Source organism: Camelus dromedarius, chromosome 12, assembly GCF_036321535.1.
Source record: "Camelus dromedarius isolate mCamDro1 chromosome 12, mCamDro1.pat, whole genome shotgun sequence".
Taxonomy (NCBI): Eukaryota; Metazoa; Chordata; class Mammalia; order Artiodactyla; family Camelidae; genus Camelus; species Camelus dromedarius.
The window spans coordinates 24,188,318-24,206,921 of NC_087447.1; the positions used below are offsets into that span (position 1 = coordinate 24,188,318).

Sequence of the window (18,604 nt, forward strand, 5' to 3'; positions counted from 1 at the left end):
CCCACTAATATATAGAATCCACTTGGAACAATAATATTCTAAGAAAAAGAACTTCCTTCAAAGTGACAACCACTGCACAAACTTCAGAAAGAATAAAACTTTTTATATCTCAAAGTTACATACAAGGAGGATATAAAAACAGTATAAAGGTACTTTATTCAGGATTGTTTCTACAACTGGTCAGGATATGTATTACTTGAGAGTAACTTTCACACCTACAAGACAACTGCCGCTACATTAGTGGTTTATCCTTCTGGTGTTAATACCATTTTTTTATTTTAATCTTGAGAGGCTAAGAACTTGATTTGAAGCTTTCGTAAGCACTAAACCACTAAATTACATTTAAAAATTTTTTTGGTGGGGAGGTAATTAGGTATTCTATTTATTTATTTTAATGGCGGTACTGGGGATTGAACCCAGGACCTCGAAAGGCTAAGCACACTATACTTCTTGAGCTATACCCTCCCCCTCAATACCACTAAAGACATGAAAAATGTTCCATAAAGATGGAGGTCCTCTGTTACTTTTTTTTCAATGTATATCTTTCAAGTGAGTGTCAACTTTGCAAAGAGGGGAAGTATGGAAGCCCCACCCCCACCCTAAGGATCAAGCTTTGTGCGATGTTTCTCAAAGGGAGTAAGGCCCACCACCTTCAAAATCACCTGGAGCATCTGAGTGAATGAAGACCCAACTCCACCCCAGATATTGCATCTACACCCCAGAATCTGAAACCTAGAAATATGTATTTTAAAAATCAAACCTTGCCTTTGCACATTCAAGTTTGTGAATATCTGCTCCATAGGAGTGGCACACTTACTTACACAAAAATGAGTACCATAAATTAACCTTTGTTCAAACAAAAGTATCTCTTTTCATGATATCCTCTTATTTTCTCCCCAGTAAGTACTGTGAGGATGTCTTAAGTGGGGCATTGTTGGCAATCGCCGGGAAGACTGAAAAGGACCGCAAACTCGAGTTGTTATTCAGGAAGGAGCAATGTGATTCCAACATGGGAGAGGAAATGGTGAGAGAAATCGGCTGAGGAAGGAAGCCAGGGTGGTGAATGGAAGGTTAGGGAAAGGGAAAGGAAGGTGACTCAGCAAATCTGGAGCACCTACTACCATATATTATACTGAAAAGCTGCTGGCTAAGAGAAAGGAGCACGACGTAGAGGTGCTGAAACGTGAACTGTGTCTCAGAATCACCTGGAGGGCTTGTTAACGCCCGCTCGCGGGGCCCCACCCCCAGGGTGTCGGATGCTGAGTGTAGGTGCGGGGCGGGCTGGGGATTTACGTAGCCCACAAGACTGCTAGTGGTGCTGCTGCTGCTGCTGGCCTGGGAACCACGTTTTAAGAAACACAAGATTAGAGGAATTTTTTTTAAATCTTTAACAATTGAAACAAGAAAAAAAAGAAAAAAACCTAAGGAGAGAAGAAATTTTAAAAAGTAGTCAAAGATGACGGCACTATGCTATAATATGGTTTATGCAGCTACATTTTGTTTTGTATTTTCCTCTTCAACAGGCCAGAAGAGAAACAATAGAAGAGGATGTTGGATAGGCTAGTCATAACTCCATTAGGACGTTGTTCCAGAGGACAGTGACGGAAGGAACCAGCCACCCTTTCTCTAGATTCTTGTTGTGTAAACTAGATGCCCCGGGCAGCCCAGTGCTACAGGAAGATCAGTATGGCATTCTTCAGGGTTAGAATTGATGTCACTTCCCCTCTGGGTGCTGTGCTAGCATCCACCTAAAGAAGGAAGACATCAGTTCTCTAGGACACCAGGCTGTGTTGATAAGAGAAAAAGGAGGGGTGTTCATGTGGCAAGAAATGTGCTTGTGCAACATTTTCACAGGAAAAAAATACAAATTATAAATATATTTCTTAAAACAGGTTTTTTTGAAATTGGCGGGAGTTATGCATGCTTATTGCAAATAGTTCAAATAAATAAATTATGCAACACTTTATTGTGTTGTATAACAGCTTTATTGAGATATAATTTACATACCATAAAATTCACCCTTTAAAAATGTACAGATCAAGAAGATTGGATAAAGAAGATGTGGTATACATATATACAATGGAATACTACTCAACCATAAAAAAGAATAAAATGCTATTTGCAGCAACATGGATGGACCTGGAGCTTCTTATACTAAGTGAAGTAAGCCAGAAAAAGAGAAAAATATCATATGATATCACTTATATGTGGAATCTAAAAAAATGAGACAATGAATTTATTTACAAAACAAAAGTAGACAGACATAGAAAACACAATTGTGATTACTAGGGGGAAAGGCAGGGTGGAGGCATAAATTGGGAGTTTGGGACTTGCAGATACACACTACCATATATAAAATAGATAAACAACAAGGTCCTACTGTATAGCACAGGGAACTACATTCAATACCTTGTAGTAGCCTATAATGAAAAAGAATATGAAAAGGAATACATATATATGTATAACTGAATCACTATGCTATACACCAGAAATTAACACAACATTGTAAAATGACTATACCTCAATAAAAATTAAAAATGTACAGTTCAGTGGGTTTTAGTGTATTCACAGAGTAATGCAGTCATCACCATTGTCTAATTTAATTTTTTTTTTTTTTAATCATTCCGAAAGGTAACATGTACCCATTAGCAACCACTCCCCACATATCTGTTCCTCCAGCCCCTGGCTGCTACTAATCTAATTTCTGTTTGTATGGATTTGCCTATTCTGGGCATTCTATATAGGTAGGACAATATGTGGCCTCTGTGTCTGGCTGCTTTCACATAGCATATTTTCAAGATTCATCTATATTGTAGCATGTATTTCTTTCATTTTTATGGCTGATTAATATTCCATTGTATGTGTATACAATAGCTTGTTTATTCTCTCATCAGCTAATGGACAATTGGCTTATTTCCACTTTTTGGTTATTGTGAAAAATGCTGCTGTAAATGTTTATGTACAAGTTTTTGTGTGAACATGTTTTCAATTCTGTAGGTATATACCTAGAGTAGAATTTCTGCATCATATGATAACCTTGTGTTTAACTTTTTGAGCAACTGCCAGACTGATTTCCAAAGCAGCTACACTCTTTTACACTCCCACTAGCCATATATGAAGTTTCCAATTGCTCCACATCCTTGTCAACACTTATTATTGTCTGTCTTTTTTGATTATAGCCCATCCTGGTGAGTGTGTGTTAATGAGAAGTGGTATCTCATTGTGGGTTTGATTTGTATCACTGGGTATCTTTAGACAAGGATTAGCTTCTTCCCTGCTTTGGATGGCTTAGATGTGATTTTGCCAGAAAGCAGGGGAAATATAACTGCATTCCAAGCTCTCTTTTAACTTGTATGGTTAGAATTGTCACAGGTCTGATGTATACATTTCTGATCAGTGTTATGAAGTACCTAGCTAGTGAGTCCTTGAGAAAGTACCAGAAGAATAATACTGGTAGTAGGTGAACACTCAAACATGTCTGATGATTAGGGCTTGACTTAAACTTAGGCAAGGTAGATGGTCACTTACCAAAAAATTTTGATTTATCATTAGGATTGCTTCTCAGCCCCTTATTACTTCTCCAGCAGTCTGTTCACTCAACAGACACTTCCTTAGCTCCTTGTGTGTGCCAGGCACCATACATTTTGACCATGATGCTGAATGAGACATAGTGCCATGGCCTCAAGGAAATCAGTATTGAGGAGGGTAGATAAACATATAAAGAAATAAAATCAGTGTAATACACCTCAGGAAGGTCCTGCTGTATTCTCACCAAAGTGGCTAAAATTTGAAAACTGAATTGGATGAGTAATGGTGAGGATGTAGAGCAACTGGAACTCTTATACACTATTGGCGAGAGTATAAACTGACCCAACCGCTTTAGAACAGTGTTTGGCACTGTCTCCTGAGGCTGAATATTCACATGCCCTATAATCTAGAAATTCTACTTTTAGACATATACCTAAGAGAAATGTATATACATGGTAACTGAAAGACATGGTCAAGAATGTTCAAAGCAATGTTGTTCTTAGTAGCCAAAAATGGAAACAATTCAAATATCTGTCAGTAGTAGAAAAGGATAAATAAATGGTGTGTTCATACAAAGAAATCCTACATAGCCATCAAAATCAACAAACCTCTGTTCCTAAAAACAACGTGGACAAGTCTAACACCCAGAATGTTGAATCGAGGAAACTAGATACAAGAGTATGAGCTTTTTAAAATGGGCAAACTAATACACAGTAAAAGAAGCCAGAACAGTGGTTACATCTGGGGTTACGTAATAACTGGGATGAAGCTCAAGAGAGGCTTTTGAAGTCCTGGCAATGTTCTATTTCTTGATCATAGTGGAGTTACACAGGTGTATTCACCTTGTAAAAATCATTGAGCTGCTATATGGTTTGCACACTTCTGCAGTTATGTTATACTTCAATAAAAAAATCTACTTAAAATAGTTCAGTTTTTTAATAGGCAAAAATATGGGCAAAACCAGAAGCCTGTACAAGAAAGAGAAATGTCTTGTAAGTGGGATTGGTTATCTCTTTATGGGAAGGAACTAGGGAAGACTCTCTGGAGATATTGCCAGAGCTGGATTTTGAAGGATAAACTTTACGAGCAGACAGAAGTGGGTAAAGGAAAGAGGAAAGGCATTGAAGGCAGAGGGAGCAGCATGTGCAAAAGCACATGGAGGCATAAAAGCATGTGGTGTGTTTTAAGAATCGTAAGTAGTTCTATATTGTTGGAGTATTAATTGGGGAGGGATGGCAGGGAGGGAGATACAGATGATAAGACTGGCCTGTTAAGTAATGGCCAGGCCCTGAAAATCCCTTTCATCTCAGCTAAACTTGAGCTCAAACCTGTAGGTCTTAGGTTTTCTATGTAAATAGATTCCCCCGAAGTTCTGATTAAAATTATGGGCTGTCTCATTGGAAAAATGCACACATAAAATCTACTTGAAATCCACAATTCCTCTGATGCCCATCCATTGACTCCTGTTTCATGCATCTCAGTTTAAGAATCTTATGTTTGCAATAGACAATGGGAATTAATTAAAGAGCGTTAAACAGAACAAAGGCAGGATCAGATTTATATTTTAGAAAGATCAGTGAATGCAGATGGAGTTGGATTGGAAGTTGAGCCGGGGTGACCTGTAGGAACTGATTAGAATGGTAAGAGAACAGATAAGGCCTTGAAGAAAAGCAGTGTGAGAGCTGAATTCTAAGGGTATTTGTAGATAGAGTCATCAAGCATTGGTGGTTGATTCGATGTGAGGCTTGAGGGAGCAGGAGCTTCTGGGATTCTCCTGTGTTTCTAGCTTGAGTTAGTCGTCAGACAACCTACCAAAGACAGGAACTAGAGAGTGTTAGGGACATTTTGGTTAAAAGTGAATTTCTTGGTGATCATTTTGAAAGGTGTAGAGATATCAAATCACTAGGTTGTGTACCAGGGACTAACATAGTGTTGTAGGTCAATTATACTTCAAAAACAAATAAACTCATAGAAAAAGACATCAAATTTGTGGTTACCAAAGGTGAGGAGCTGAGGGGAGGGGGAATTAGATGAAAACAATCAAAAGGTACAGACTTCCAGTTATAAGTACTAGGGATATAATGTACAATATGATGAATATAATTAACACTGCTGTGTGTTACATATGAAAGTCAGGAAAGTAAATCCTGAGTGCTAATCACAAGAAAAGATATTTTTTATCTTTCTTTTATTTTGTATCTATATGAGATGATGGATATTCACTAAACTTATTGTGGTCATCATTTCATTGTCAGTCAAATCATTATGCTGTACACTTTAAACTTATACAGTGCTGTGTGTCAATTATATCTCAATAAAACCGGAAGAAAAAAGTGAACTTCTTTCTCAGAAAGAAGTAGACCATACCCTAACTCCTGAGGCTTTAAGTGCATCCTGATTAGTGCTGGACCCTAGGCTACTGGCCTCTGATGACACTTTTGGTATTTAGGCCTTCAGTGCTGCAGGAGTAGACTTGGGCAGGGGCAGGAACAAGTCAATTTGTATATACTAATTCACAAAGGCATTAAAGCTCTGTGTTGGGTAATGTAAGCAGCTTCTGACACCTACCAGCACTCCTTATCCACATCTATGAACTAAATGAGCTGTGTAAGGGAAGAGCTTTAACATTTGGGGCCCAGGCCTACCGTGGCATTGAGCTGTCATAGATGAATATAACACTCAGAAAGAAAGATTCTTCCCCCAACCCTGACTTCCAGAATGTGATTACTTTTGAACCTAGACCATTGAAAGCCTTTGCCAGAATAAGGATTACCCTGGGCGGTTTGGTGGACATTTGTGCCGGTCACTGCAGATCACATAGCAATGGACAAGGACTACCCAGGAGAGAAGACTGGTAGAGTCTTGTGTTTTTCCGACAGTCACAGCAGTCAAAAAGAATATGAGCAGTTTTTCCAGTTCTATTTATTAAGACAATTTGAATCTTTGGAATGTGAAGTTATCACGCGAGGGAGACAAGTTGAAGGCTCCAAGTCACCTGACTTGAACATTAAGAGAAATATGACCTCATTTTGAACCCCAGGGGAGTGAAACAGGATATATTGGTTTAATCAGATTTGCATTTTTAAAAGATCACTCTGGCTGTTTTATAGAAAATGGGCTGGAGGTAAATATGGATGCAGGAATACAAGAAGCTACTTTAATCAGTGAGGTGAGAGGTGTTAGTGGCTTAAACCACAGACTGGCAGGGGATATGGAGGGAAATGAATGGATTTAATATATATTCCATGTATGTTAGAGGGAGAATAAATAGAATGTGGTAATTGATGGACTATGAGGGGGTGGCAAGGGAGAGAGAGGAGTCACAGATGACTGCTAGGTTTCTGATTTGTGCAGCTGGGTGGATGAGAGAACCATCTCCGCAGAAGGACCAGATGGGGAGCCAGAAGATGGAAAGTTCAATTTCATTTATAAGTTTTATGAGACATCCATAAAACTAAGCAGATTTGCTAAGCGGCTTTTTGAATCAGGTCTGGAGCTCTGAGGAGAGGTCTTGGTTAAACATTTAATCTAGGAATCCTTCATATATAGACAGCGTTAAAGTCATGGGGTGAGAATAAGTGAGATCTATTGAGATATTAAAGCAAAGAGAAGAAGACTAGGACAACACCACCGTTTAAAGGTGATGCCAATAGGGAAAAGTCCGCGCAGGAAACTGAGCAGTACAGGAAGAAAACCAGGAGGGTGCAGCATCACAGAAATCAAAGGAAGAGACTATTTTAAATAGTTGGCTGTGTTAAATAATTCTGAACAGTCAAGATGGAGTCTGGAAAACCTGTTGATTTTAGCTGAAATGGGTTATACTAAAAATGTTTAACAATATTATGCTTGGGCACAAACCAACCAGAATGAATATTGGCTGGATACGGGAGTTGGGTAAGGAGGACTCTTGCTGTGCACTTATCATGAGCTACCATGTATTAAATCTCTGTGTCTATTTTCTGCCACCCCCTCCTCCTGCCCCTGCAGGGTATAAACTCCACAGGGTCAGGGCTATGATCCATCTTATCCATTTTGCACCTTCAGTGCCTATTAAAGCACTCATCACAAAGTCTACGCTTATTCGATATCTGACTTATTGATGGTTGATGTCAGCCATGTTGGGTTTGGCCAGAGTAGTGACAGAAGGTCAGAAGGACAAAGTAAATGAAGATATTTACAGAAGACTGATTGAAATGATAGACCATCCTATCAAAGTTAGGTAAGGAACCAAGGAGATGACAATGTGAAGAGAGTTAAAGGGGAACTTTGGGACCTAGGTATCCCAAAGATGTTGGAGAATGATCGTAATGGAAACAGCTGACCAAGCAAACTGTAAGGCAAGAAGTAGTGGTTGGGGGATGGGATGCTTGTTTTTGTGATTTGGGAGGAAAAGCAATTTCAAGCAAAGATTCTAAATGTAACTGTGGAAGTCAATGGTAGAGGACAAAGGAGAAAGTAGGTGGAGATAAACTGGTCAAGAAACTGAGAGGCTTGGATGTTAGACATCACTATGGACTTTGAAGTGACCCAGATGAGACTTGAATAATGAGTAGAGGAAGGTGTGGTATAACCACAGGGTGTGAGCCTCAAAGGAGTAGGAGTTTTTACAAGAGGGTGGGGTAAAAGTAATGGTCCAGAAATAGTGATGGAAAGGAGGAGGACAAGGACCTGTCCTGCAGTAAATAGATGTAAATATAGATCCACCACCATGGGGAGCTGCTCTGGGAGCAGCAAGGAGATATGGAGAACATTCCTGGAAGATATAGTAGATACAGGAGAATTTGCTGATCACAGAGCCGGTGCTCCAGAGGGCATGCTGGAGTGCTGTGGTGGGGAGATGTGTATTAGAACAGTATGGAACAAACACAGGAACAAGGAAAGAGGAAGGGTTATGGGGGAGAATTGGAGGACTGAAATTTGAGATATTCGTATAAGAGTAAACTCAAAGACACTTGGCTTGAATTATGGCAACATTTTTGGAAACTAAACTCCAAAATCTCAAAGCTCCAAACCCTAACTTGATTTGAAGTTGGTGTGATATCTCTCAGATTCCCTCTCTCCTAACATTCGTGAAGTTCCCAGGGAAAATTACAAATGCCCATGAATCACTCTTGGCCATCATTTGCTGCTAGCTTTGCCAGCAGAGGGAGAAGTCACATGAGTTTTTTTAGGCAGAAACACTAGAGTCAAAATAATGAATTAAAATAATGCGGGAAGTTTAGTCTGAACAGAATGCAGGAAGTGCAGTAGAGAAAGGAGTGGCATTTTGAGTCAGAGCCCAGCTAGCTCTCTGGGGATTGCAGGTAGAATTCCTCCTCTGGCACCAACGTCCTAAAGGGGTACAAAGAACTCTATAGGGTTTTAGAGAGGGCTGACAACCTGAAGTTACACTAACTTAGCCTGTTAGTCCCCATGAAAAGAGAAAAACTAATCCCGCTTCTGTAACTTCTCATATGAGACCAGATTTACATTGGGTCCTTCCCTTTAATTGGCTGCGGGAAAGAAGGGAGCCACCCGAAGTGCCTTTGTGTACTCTGGCTCTGGGCGAGGGCAGGGCAAGCCCTTACAAAGCCAGGGACCTACCAGGAAGTGAAATATCTGTGTGGCAAGTCTTTAGAAGGTCTGAAGTGTTGTGTCATGTACCCTCTGGGCATGCTAAAGTTAACTGGAAATTAGGGCAAGTAAGCACGACTTGGCAACAGAATTTGAATTGGCTCCCAGAGGTTCTCCACTGTGGAGTTCAGGGGATTGGAATCCATTTATTCAAATAAATATTTATGAGCACACATCAGAATCACCAAGGGCATTTTTTTTTCTCTAAAATACACACACGTCTTTATAAGTTTGCTTTATACATTACTTCAGAGGCTACTTCTTTCTGTATACTATACCTGAAATTCAGGGAACGTAAAAAGGATGAGAGATGGTCCCTGCATAGGACTACATGTCAAACTGGATTGTTTTCCCCAAATCCCAAGTAACCTTCTCTAATCATTCTTAATAACTTTTCTTTAGAAATCATTAAAGAAGCAATTACTAATTTTAAATAAATAATTAAAAAATAAGCTCTAGGTAAAGTCAAGTACCTTCTCAGACTGAAAAAAAGATCTAGTATAAGCATTGCTAGGCTAATTCTGATGGAAAGGCCTAAGTAGAAATAATCATGGCTACCATATATTGGGCACTTACTATGTTCCAAGCACTTCATATGTGTTCTCATTTAATCTGCACAATAATCCAATGAGGTGAGTATTTTTTTTACTAACATGAGAGAACGGAGAATCACAGAGTTTCAATGACTTAGCTAAGATCTAGGGCTATAATTTAGGTCAGAGTAACTGAGGCTTTGTCTGATGTTAGGCCTAAAATTTAGAGAGCAAGAAAATAGATCTTTAAAAAGACTGCATATTTTAAAGTACTTCTTTCTTTAGGAAACATTCTCTACCTTTATCTTTGTACTTATGGCTTTGGTGACAAGCTCTCCTGTAGGCTGGGACATTGCCCTTTGGCAACCTACCAAGATCTGTCTGTGAGAATCCTCACTTCCAGTCCCCTTCTTAAGAATGAATGCCATGCCTTTGCCATGGTGCTAGATTTGAATTCAATTTTGAGTCGATCTTTAAAGACCAGGCAACCTTTCTTTTCCATCCTTCTCTTCTTCCTCCTTTCTACTCCCCTCTTCCTTTTAAAAATTAAGCTTCTGCTACTTCTCTAGAAAAAAAAATCTCATCTGACACTAAAACTTTACTTAGAGCCAAAAGCCTTTGGGACTTGGGGTATTAGCGTAGTTCGGCCTCCAAATCTTTGGAGCTGAAAGGCAGACGACGTTTTCTACATTTGCCCCTGGACACTGTCTGCTGGCTCATCTGAAACCTGTGCTGTGTGCAAAGAAGTTTCTGTTCAACATTGTAGCCCTGGGGCTAGGTCTCACTGCCCGCTGAAACCCTGGCAGGCTAAAGGCTGGGCTGGGGCTGATGGTTTTTACTCCCAAGGTGCTCTAAGCCAAGAGCACTGTCTCTTAAGTCAAGAGAACTGTCATTCTCTTGAAGCCCACCTTTAAGAAGGTTGAGGCAGGGTCTTCTCATAGACCCAGGACCTTCATTTTCCTTTGTGTGATACAGGGAGCAAGCCTACTGGTCTAGGCTCTTTGTATCCTCATGGGGAGTTTTATTACAGTGAAGTTTTTGTATTTCCTATCACAAGCACCCAAGGATCACCTAAGTCCATCCTGCTAGACTTTAGTAACTTCCAATTTCAGAGTCAAAAACTGAGAATTTTATCTTTTCCAGAAGATTGTGACTTCAGGAAGGTATATTGAGATGATGCTGCCAAATGTCCAACAACCAGCTCTTGGGGGGAAAGTATGGGCCTGTTTGTGTGTACATGTGTGTATGTTATACACATACATATATACATATATATGTGTGTGTGTTTTACATTTTATTGCTATACAAGATGAATAGAACACAACAAGTAAGACATATAATGCTTTTTTTCTTTTTCTTTTTTTTGGGGGGGTGGTAATTAGGTTTATTTATTTATTTATTTTTAATGGAGGCCCTGTGGATTGAACCCAGGACTTCATGCATGCTAAGCACTCACTCTACCACTGAGCTATACACTCCCCTCAGGATATATAATACTTTTACTTTTACATTTTATGTAACATTTGATTGTCACAAAATGCTTTTGTTGATTTTTTACCTAAATCTCACAACCAATAGTTAGTTGCAACTGACAAACAAGTGTAGTTCTGACATGAATGTTGGTAAATATTTTCCTTTACATTAACTGGTAAGATGAAAATGAAACAATGAAGATGTGTGTCAGGACTTCACTTAATTATCGATAACATGATTGACTACTTAATGAGATGATGGTTTTAAAATAGTGGAAGAATATTTCTTCCAATTTTTTGTGCTATTCACAATGTAATGGTTATAGACACCACACACTTTTAAGTTTAAACTGTGTTACTAACATTGGTTCCATCACTTTCTTAAGTCTGATAATCAACAAAATAATAAATCAAACCCTGATTTATAGTGTTTGCTGATTTCTGTGGTGTAAATACTGCCACGATGGCGAATTATAATCTAACAACGAGATGTCACTGAACTCAGAATTGGAAAGGGATGCACCATAAAACACCATTATAAATTATTTCTGCCATTACAGACACAATAGATGTAAATAACTTTAAGAAAATAGACAATAGTAAATGTATGAAATAATTTTAAAATAATTAATTTTGAGTGTTTATTACTTTTGTTTTAAATATAATTTATTTAGTGGTAATTTTGTATAATTTAATTTTTAATAATGACTGTTTAACCACTGGTTTGCAAATTTGCTGCAAATTAAACAATCAGCTCTAGTAAGTGGGTACAAGCTGGCTTCTCCAACATATCACTGAGTAAGTCAAACCGATAACAGTAAGTTTAGTATTATGTTTTTCAGTCATTAGGATCATATACATTTCCTGTTTAGAGTGTGTGTGATGACCACTAGTGCTATTCTTATGAAGTATTTCTAGCTCTCCACTTTATGATAGAGAAATATGGTGAAGATTGTACTTTCTTGCTTCTTTGGAGTTGGGGGTGGCCAAATAATTTGTTTAACCAAGCAAATGTGAGCAGAAATAACATGTCACTTCAGGGTGACAGCTTAAAGAACTAGTACACGATTTGCCACTTTCTTTCCCTCTGTCACCAGCAGTACTCCACTTAGTGCCTTTGCCATCAGCCTGTGTCCCAGGGTGAGCAGGGCCTGGAGTTAACACAAAGTGAACATGTAGCATGAGTGAGAAATCAAGTTGTTTTAAGTCACTAGGCTTTTTGGAATTTTTTGTTATGTGGCATAGCCTAGAGGGTATCCTGACTGATACAATGCCTAATATTTGGGAGAATCTGGCATATTAGAAAACCAGACAGCTATTTTATCTGAAATATGCATTTTAGTCTTGCAATTTTAAGCTGAAGAATGTAAGATAATTTTTAACAGAATTAGACTCTGCAAGAGAAACTAATTTACTACACTAATGCATTTGATTTATTACATTTGTAAGAAGTGCTTAAGGAGATTTTGGAAATAGGGTTTTAAGTCTTTCCTGTAAATTATTTGAAGTGCTTGAGGGGGTATTATGCAAATTCTGTTTAAAATATTTAAATGTATTTATTACATTTGTAAATTTGAGACTAGTTATCTGGGAGAATTTAACCTGTTAAACTTTAAGTAATGAATATCAAAGAACATTACTAGATTTGTAACTAAAACAACATGTATAAGTTAAAAACCTAAGAAAAATGTTTTAATATACAATTTTAATAAATTGAATATTAATTCAAAGCTTAAGTAACTGTAAACACTTCTTTTGAAGCAAAACTACCCTCCTTGATCATTTAAAAAAAATCCATGCTTAATGTAAGTTGATGACCGTTCTTCACACTTCAGGATTTTGTAGAAAGAATATACAACTAAAATTTTAGATCAGAATTCTATTTCTGGCTTGGCCAACAAGTAATTAGTGCCCTTGAAGAGGATGATTTATTTATTTATTTAATCTATTTTTCTTTTTTTTCACTTCAAGACACATAAAAATTTTTCCATTTAATTTTTTTCTTCCAGTTTTATTGAGATATAATTGATTTATAGTACTATATAAGTTTAAGGTGTACAGCATAATGATTTGACTTACATACATCATGAAATAATTACCACAGTAAGCTTAGTGAACATCCATCCTCTCATATAGATATAAAATTAAAAAAAAGTATTTTTCCTTGTGATGAGAACTCTTAGGACTTACTTTCTTAGCAACTTTCATATATGACATATGGCAGTGTTAATTATATTAATCATGTTGTACTTTATACTCCTAGTACTTACTTATCTTATACCTGGAAGTTTGTACCTTTTGACCCTCTTCTTCCAATTACCCCTCCCTCCATGACTATTCCCTCACCCCTGCTTTTGGTAACCACAAATCTGATCTCTTTTTCTATGAGTTTCTTTATTTGAAGTATAATTGACCTATAATGCTATGTTAGATCCTGGTGCATGACATAGTGATTCCATATTTCTGTATATTACAAAACGATCACCACAAGAAGATTTTAAACTTTTTAATGCTAATGCCAAATGAGAATGTTTGGTCAGATGATCTTTCTGATTAGATCATTTTATGATGCCTTCTCTTTTGGTTATAATCTGTTGTTGCATAACAATCATAAAATTTAATGGCTTAAAACAACAATGTGGTTTTGTTTTTTTAATCCCTCACAATTCTGTCGGTTGAGTGGGCTCATCTGGGTGATTCTTCTGCTCCTTATGATGTCAGCTGGGACTGTGGTCATTTGGGGGCTCAAGGAGGCCAGCATGTCCAAGATGGCTCACTCACTTGTCTGGCATCCTAGTGAGGGTGGCTGGAAGGTTGAGCTCAGCTGGAATGCTGAGAGGTGTGGTCTCCTCTCTTTCTCCACATGGTCTCAGGGCTCCTCTACCCCCTGCACCCCATGTGGTCTCTCCAACAGAAGAGCCAGATTTCTTTCCATGGTGACTCAGTCCTCCTCCAAATGTGCAGTGCAGGAGCTGCCGGACTTTCTCAAGGCTTAGGCTCAGAACTGGCTCAGCATCACTTAATTCCATTGGTTAAAGCAAGTAGCACGGTCAGCCCAGATTCACTGTGGGAGGGGAGCACACAGGGGTGTGGAGTGGTTCATTGGGCCATCCTTGAAGGCCAACTACCAAACCTTATAATGTTAACATTCTATGACTTGTTTCCATCCCAGCCCCTCCTCCTGTCACTACCTCTTCCTCACGCTGACAGATGGGACATTTCATATATGTTATACAGTGTAGGATTTTCATGTATCTTAGTGGTTGAACTATAGTAAAATACTCGTGTGCATGCGCGCATATTTACATGTGCCAAAAGGAAAGTAAAAAGATACACTCTTTAATTTTATTTATGATTTTGTGTTTATAGGTGATCTATTTTACTATCTTGTAGGGTACCAGAAGAACTCAAAAAATATATAAAAAGTAAGAAAAATCTAAGAATAAAATAGGTAAATGTGTGTATACACATGTATGTGTAGGTATGTGTATGCCTGTTGTATGTAAAGTTTTTTCATCCAAGGGAGCTGTCATCTGTTTCAGTTTCTGGGGTTGCCTTTGGAGCTGACTCCTTGGCCACAATGGGCTCTTTATTTCTTTATATACAAGGCAAACTGATCTCCCGCTGATCTCCAGGAAAACTCTGTAGCTCACCTTAAATCTGCATGTTGTTGCTAGGGTCTGAGATTTCATGTTCTGTTTAGTAATACAAATTGAGCTTGTCTTTAGCCAGCCTGTGACTTTGAAGAAGGAGGAGAAATAACTTTCTGAAATTGTAGTGACTTTGATCAGACTGTTCAGAGAGTAGGGGGGAAGTACCGTGGACTCTCATAATTGCTGCATCTTGGTGGGGTCTGCCTTTAATTTGGGAGCATTTAAGGGTGACAACTGTATCCTTGCTTGGAGCAAATACATTCAGGTTGAGCAAATGGTGGATTCTAGAACCTCTTTTGACGAAGCTCTCCAAATGATTACTGAGGGAAATGGTAATGGCAGCAGTGACTCGGCACTTCCTAGGACTGCCCAGGCAGTCTGAGTTTCCGGGGTGGCAGCAGTCAGCAGGCCTCACAGGCATCACGGAGAATGGGCATCTCTGAGGGAGAACCTCAGGAGAAGAAGGGACTTCCTGTAAGTCTGGTGGTCCTCTATATTTGACAATTAAGTGAACCTACATTATACTCCAAATTGATGAAGTGAAATATTTCAGATCGTTTTCAGACTTCATCTTTTTTCATTAAAATGTTTGTATTTTAATAAAGCACCAGCAGAATTCTATTTGCAATGGTATTTTGAATATTTTTGTAATTAACAATACTAACCTAGATAGATAGGCTTCCTTCACATTAAAAGAAGCCTTTTTATTTTAAAATAATTAAAGATTCATAGGAAGTTGCAAAAATAGCTCAGAGAGGTCCCACTTACCCTTCACTCAGTTTACTCTGGGCTTTCATCTTACACGACTATGTATGTATTTCACAAATTTTCTATAACATACTTATAATTTTAAAAGTCTTCTGCCAGTTCTTGAAAGTGTTTTTTTTAACTTTTTATTCTGAATTATGTTCCTCTCCTGAGCTACTCCGTCAAATCCTAACTCTCTGTGCATATCCCAGGGACAATATTTAATATATATTAAGATATATAAAAATTGGCTCTGCTTTGGGATTGACCAATCAGAAGAGAAGCTGGTCCCAAGAACTGAAGCAGAGTTCTAGACACCTATGCATTAGTCCTTTAGTTTCTGGATTGTGGGACTGTCTGGGAAAGGGTAGCAGGGGAGGTGGCTATTGATCAATGTCATAGAAGTGTCAGTATTTGGACCATCATGCCAGCTGTGCTGGAACATCAGCTCAATATCAGCCCATATTCCCCAGCAGTGCACTTGCCACATTGCTGGGTATTCATTGGATTATTTTTACTCCCCTCACCCCTCAAAGCCAGAAATGTTGTCAGCTCTCTGAAAGCAAAGACTTTGCCCTTGAGTTGTAAACTCTAGTGCCCAGCATGGTACCTGTCTCAACATTTGACAAATGACTAAAACATAAATGAAACTTCTAGTCCTGAGCCTGTCCTTGAACTTAGTCAGGTAACTCACTCTGATCTCGGGATCCTCTTCTGTAAAACAAGATTATTAAACCTTTTTGTGCCCACTAAAGCTTCATAAGAAGTTTGCAAGAATTTTAAGACATGCAAGAATAAGGAAAGACTAGTGATTAAATAAGAAAATTCCATTTTGACAACTGTCTGAGTGCCTATTATATGCAAAATACATAATTTTTAGAAGTCTGGAGGAAGAAGAGAAAGTGACTAAACTGTCTTATTAATGAAGAAATCACAGTCTAGTGAAGACCGCCTTTTATAACACTACGATACAAGAGACAATGAAATAAGTGCTGTCAGAGGGACACAAATAAGGCATTTCAGAAGCTCAGAGTGATGCATTCTAGCTGCCATATTGATATAAATCCATGACATCTGTAACCAATCTCTTTCCTAAATTCCAAACATGAATTAATAAAGATTAGCATATAATATTGGGTGAATAAATATTTTAAAGCCACTGTTATGCCTGGCATGTAGTAAATTATTTTTCAGTGTTATTATTATAGGAACTATCAGTCTTTGAGCTGCTATTATTAGCAAATTTGATATCATTTAGGTACATTGGGCTAAGAAATTTAAATATATTATCTCAAGAATTGTCACCACAATCCTACAAAGTAGGTGTTATCCCCATTTTACAGATGAGGGAATTGAGGCGGGAATCAGTTAAGAAACTTACCCGAGGTCATATAGTTAATGAATGGCCACACCGAGTATGAACTTAGATTTGTCCTGTTCGTAACTACCGTTTAAAAATAAGGTACATGACATGTACCTTATTTTTAATCATAAATACAAACTGAAATAACTTTTCCCAATATTAGTAACAGTAAGGTAATATTGGTAAGTGGGTTGTGTTGGTGCAAATCTTCCAGGATACTGAGCCATTTGGCAGATTTTAACCCACTATAAAAGAATTCATTAAATACAACACTTTAAAACTGTGAATGTAGTTTGGAAATAATTTCCCCAGATTATGCCGGTTAGAAGTCTTTTCACCAGTTCTTGTGTGCCAATTATGGATTTATCGCCTCTTGGCTCCAAATTCAACCTTTTGGCCTATTTTGTGAAAATGGATCTGGGCCTTTAAGTATTTGTCCCTTACCAACTGCCATTGAAGTAGAAAGTGCTGGAGAGACACTGCAGGAGAAAAGGATTTTATTTTTCTAGGTTCCCCTGCAGCATACTTGAATTCCTGTGTGACTTCAAGCACATGTGACTTCCCAGCGCCCAGCTCCTGTTGCATGAGGGACTTCTCTAGGGTCCTACCCCTGAAAGGCATGGTGGCCAGCAGCCAGGTTCCCCCAACACCACTCTCATGTGGATTTATAGGATATACATGCCAGAGAGTAGATTTCTGGTAAGTCCTAATGGTGCAGCACTACCGCGACTTCCCTGTCGTCCAGGGAACCATGGTCACGCCCTCTTCAGCAAGGTCTGGATCTCAACACTGGTGGCCACGAGGGCTCTTCCTTTAGAGCTCTGACTCAATGTGAGGAGTAATGGCTATTAGATATTACATAATAGACCTGCTGTTATATATTACATCCACCGTTTCTATGGTCTTTAGAATTCTTCTTAATTCTTACTAGCCAATCCTTATCATTCCAAACCCCTGTTACAGTTAATAATTCTTTCTATTAAACTTTCCCCACTATAATTACTCTATGGCTTATCCCCTCCTGATTACACCCACACTGATATACCTTAGTACACATTATAACATATCTTGCTATTTAAAACCTCTTAGCCAACTTAAAACAGATAAACACATACAGTGGATTTTAATGCCCATTTGACATCTGAATTGTCCTGGAGTTTTACTTCCTCCATACTAACCACCTTTCCAAATCCTTCTTCACACAACCTGTACTCTAGTCTCGCAAATTATGATGCTGATCTATAGACAGAATGTTTTCTTCCACACCCTTGCAGATCCCAACCCCTCTCTGCCTAGAATGTCTCATTGTAATATCCTTGAAGAATTCCTACTTATCCTTCAAGACCCAGCTCTACATTATCTTTTTGAAGCTTCTTTGGTAGAATATTCCCGTACCTCCATTTTAGCACTTAGCACATGGTATTTTATTTTCTCTAATATTTATTTTCTTCAATAGACTATAAACTTCTTGAAGACAGGGGCTAAGTCCTATTAATCTTTGTACCCCTAGCTCCCAGGACAGTGCCCAGCACATAGTAGGACATCAGTTTGTTAGATGACTCAATTTATCTACATATGATGGAAGAGATGGAAAATTTCAAAGCACTATCATTTTTGAAAATGGCTATGATACAGCTCAACAATTCCTTTCTGACCAAATTATGAAAGTTATGGCCACTCAGAGAATCATTTCTG

The 18,604-nt window shown here is 38.4% G+C and overlaps 1 long non-coding RNA gene across 1 annotated transcript in view; it reads right to left on the reverse strand.

Annotated features, from left to right (window-relative positions):
• Positions 1-13,723: 13,723 nt before the first annotated feature.
• Positions 13,724-18,604, reverse strand: part of LOC135322584 (uncharacterized) — a 78,945-nt gene continuing 74,064 nt past the window's right edge. Inside the window, exon 9 of the long non-coding RNA XR_010383239.1 lies at positions 13,724-14,210. This is a non-coding gene — a long non-coding RNA (uncharacterized LOC135322584). The remainder of the gene's footprint in view (positions 14,211-18,604) is intronic.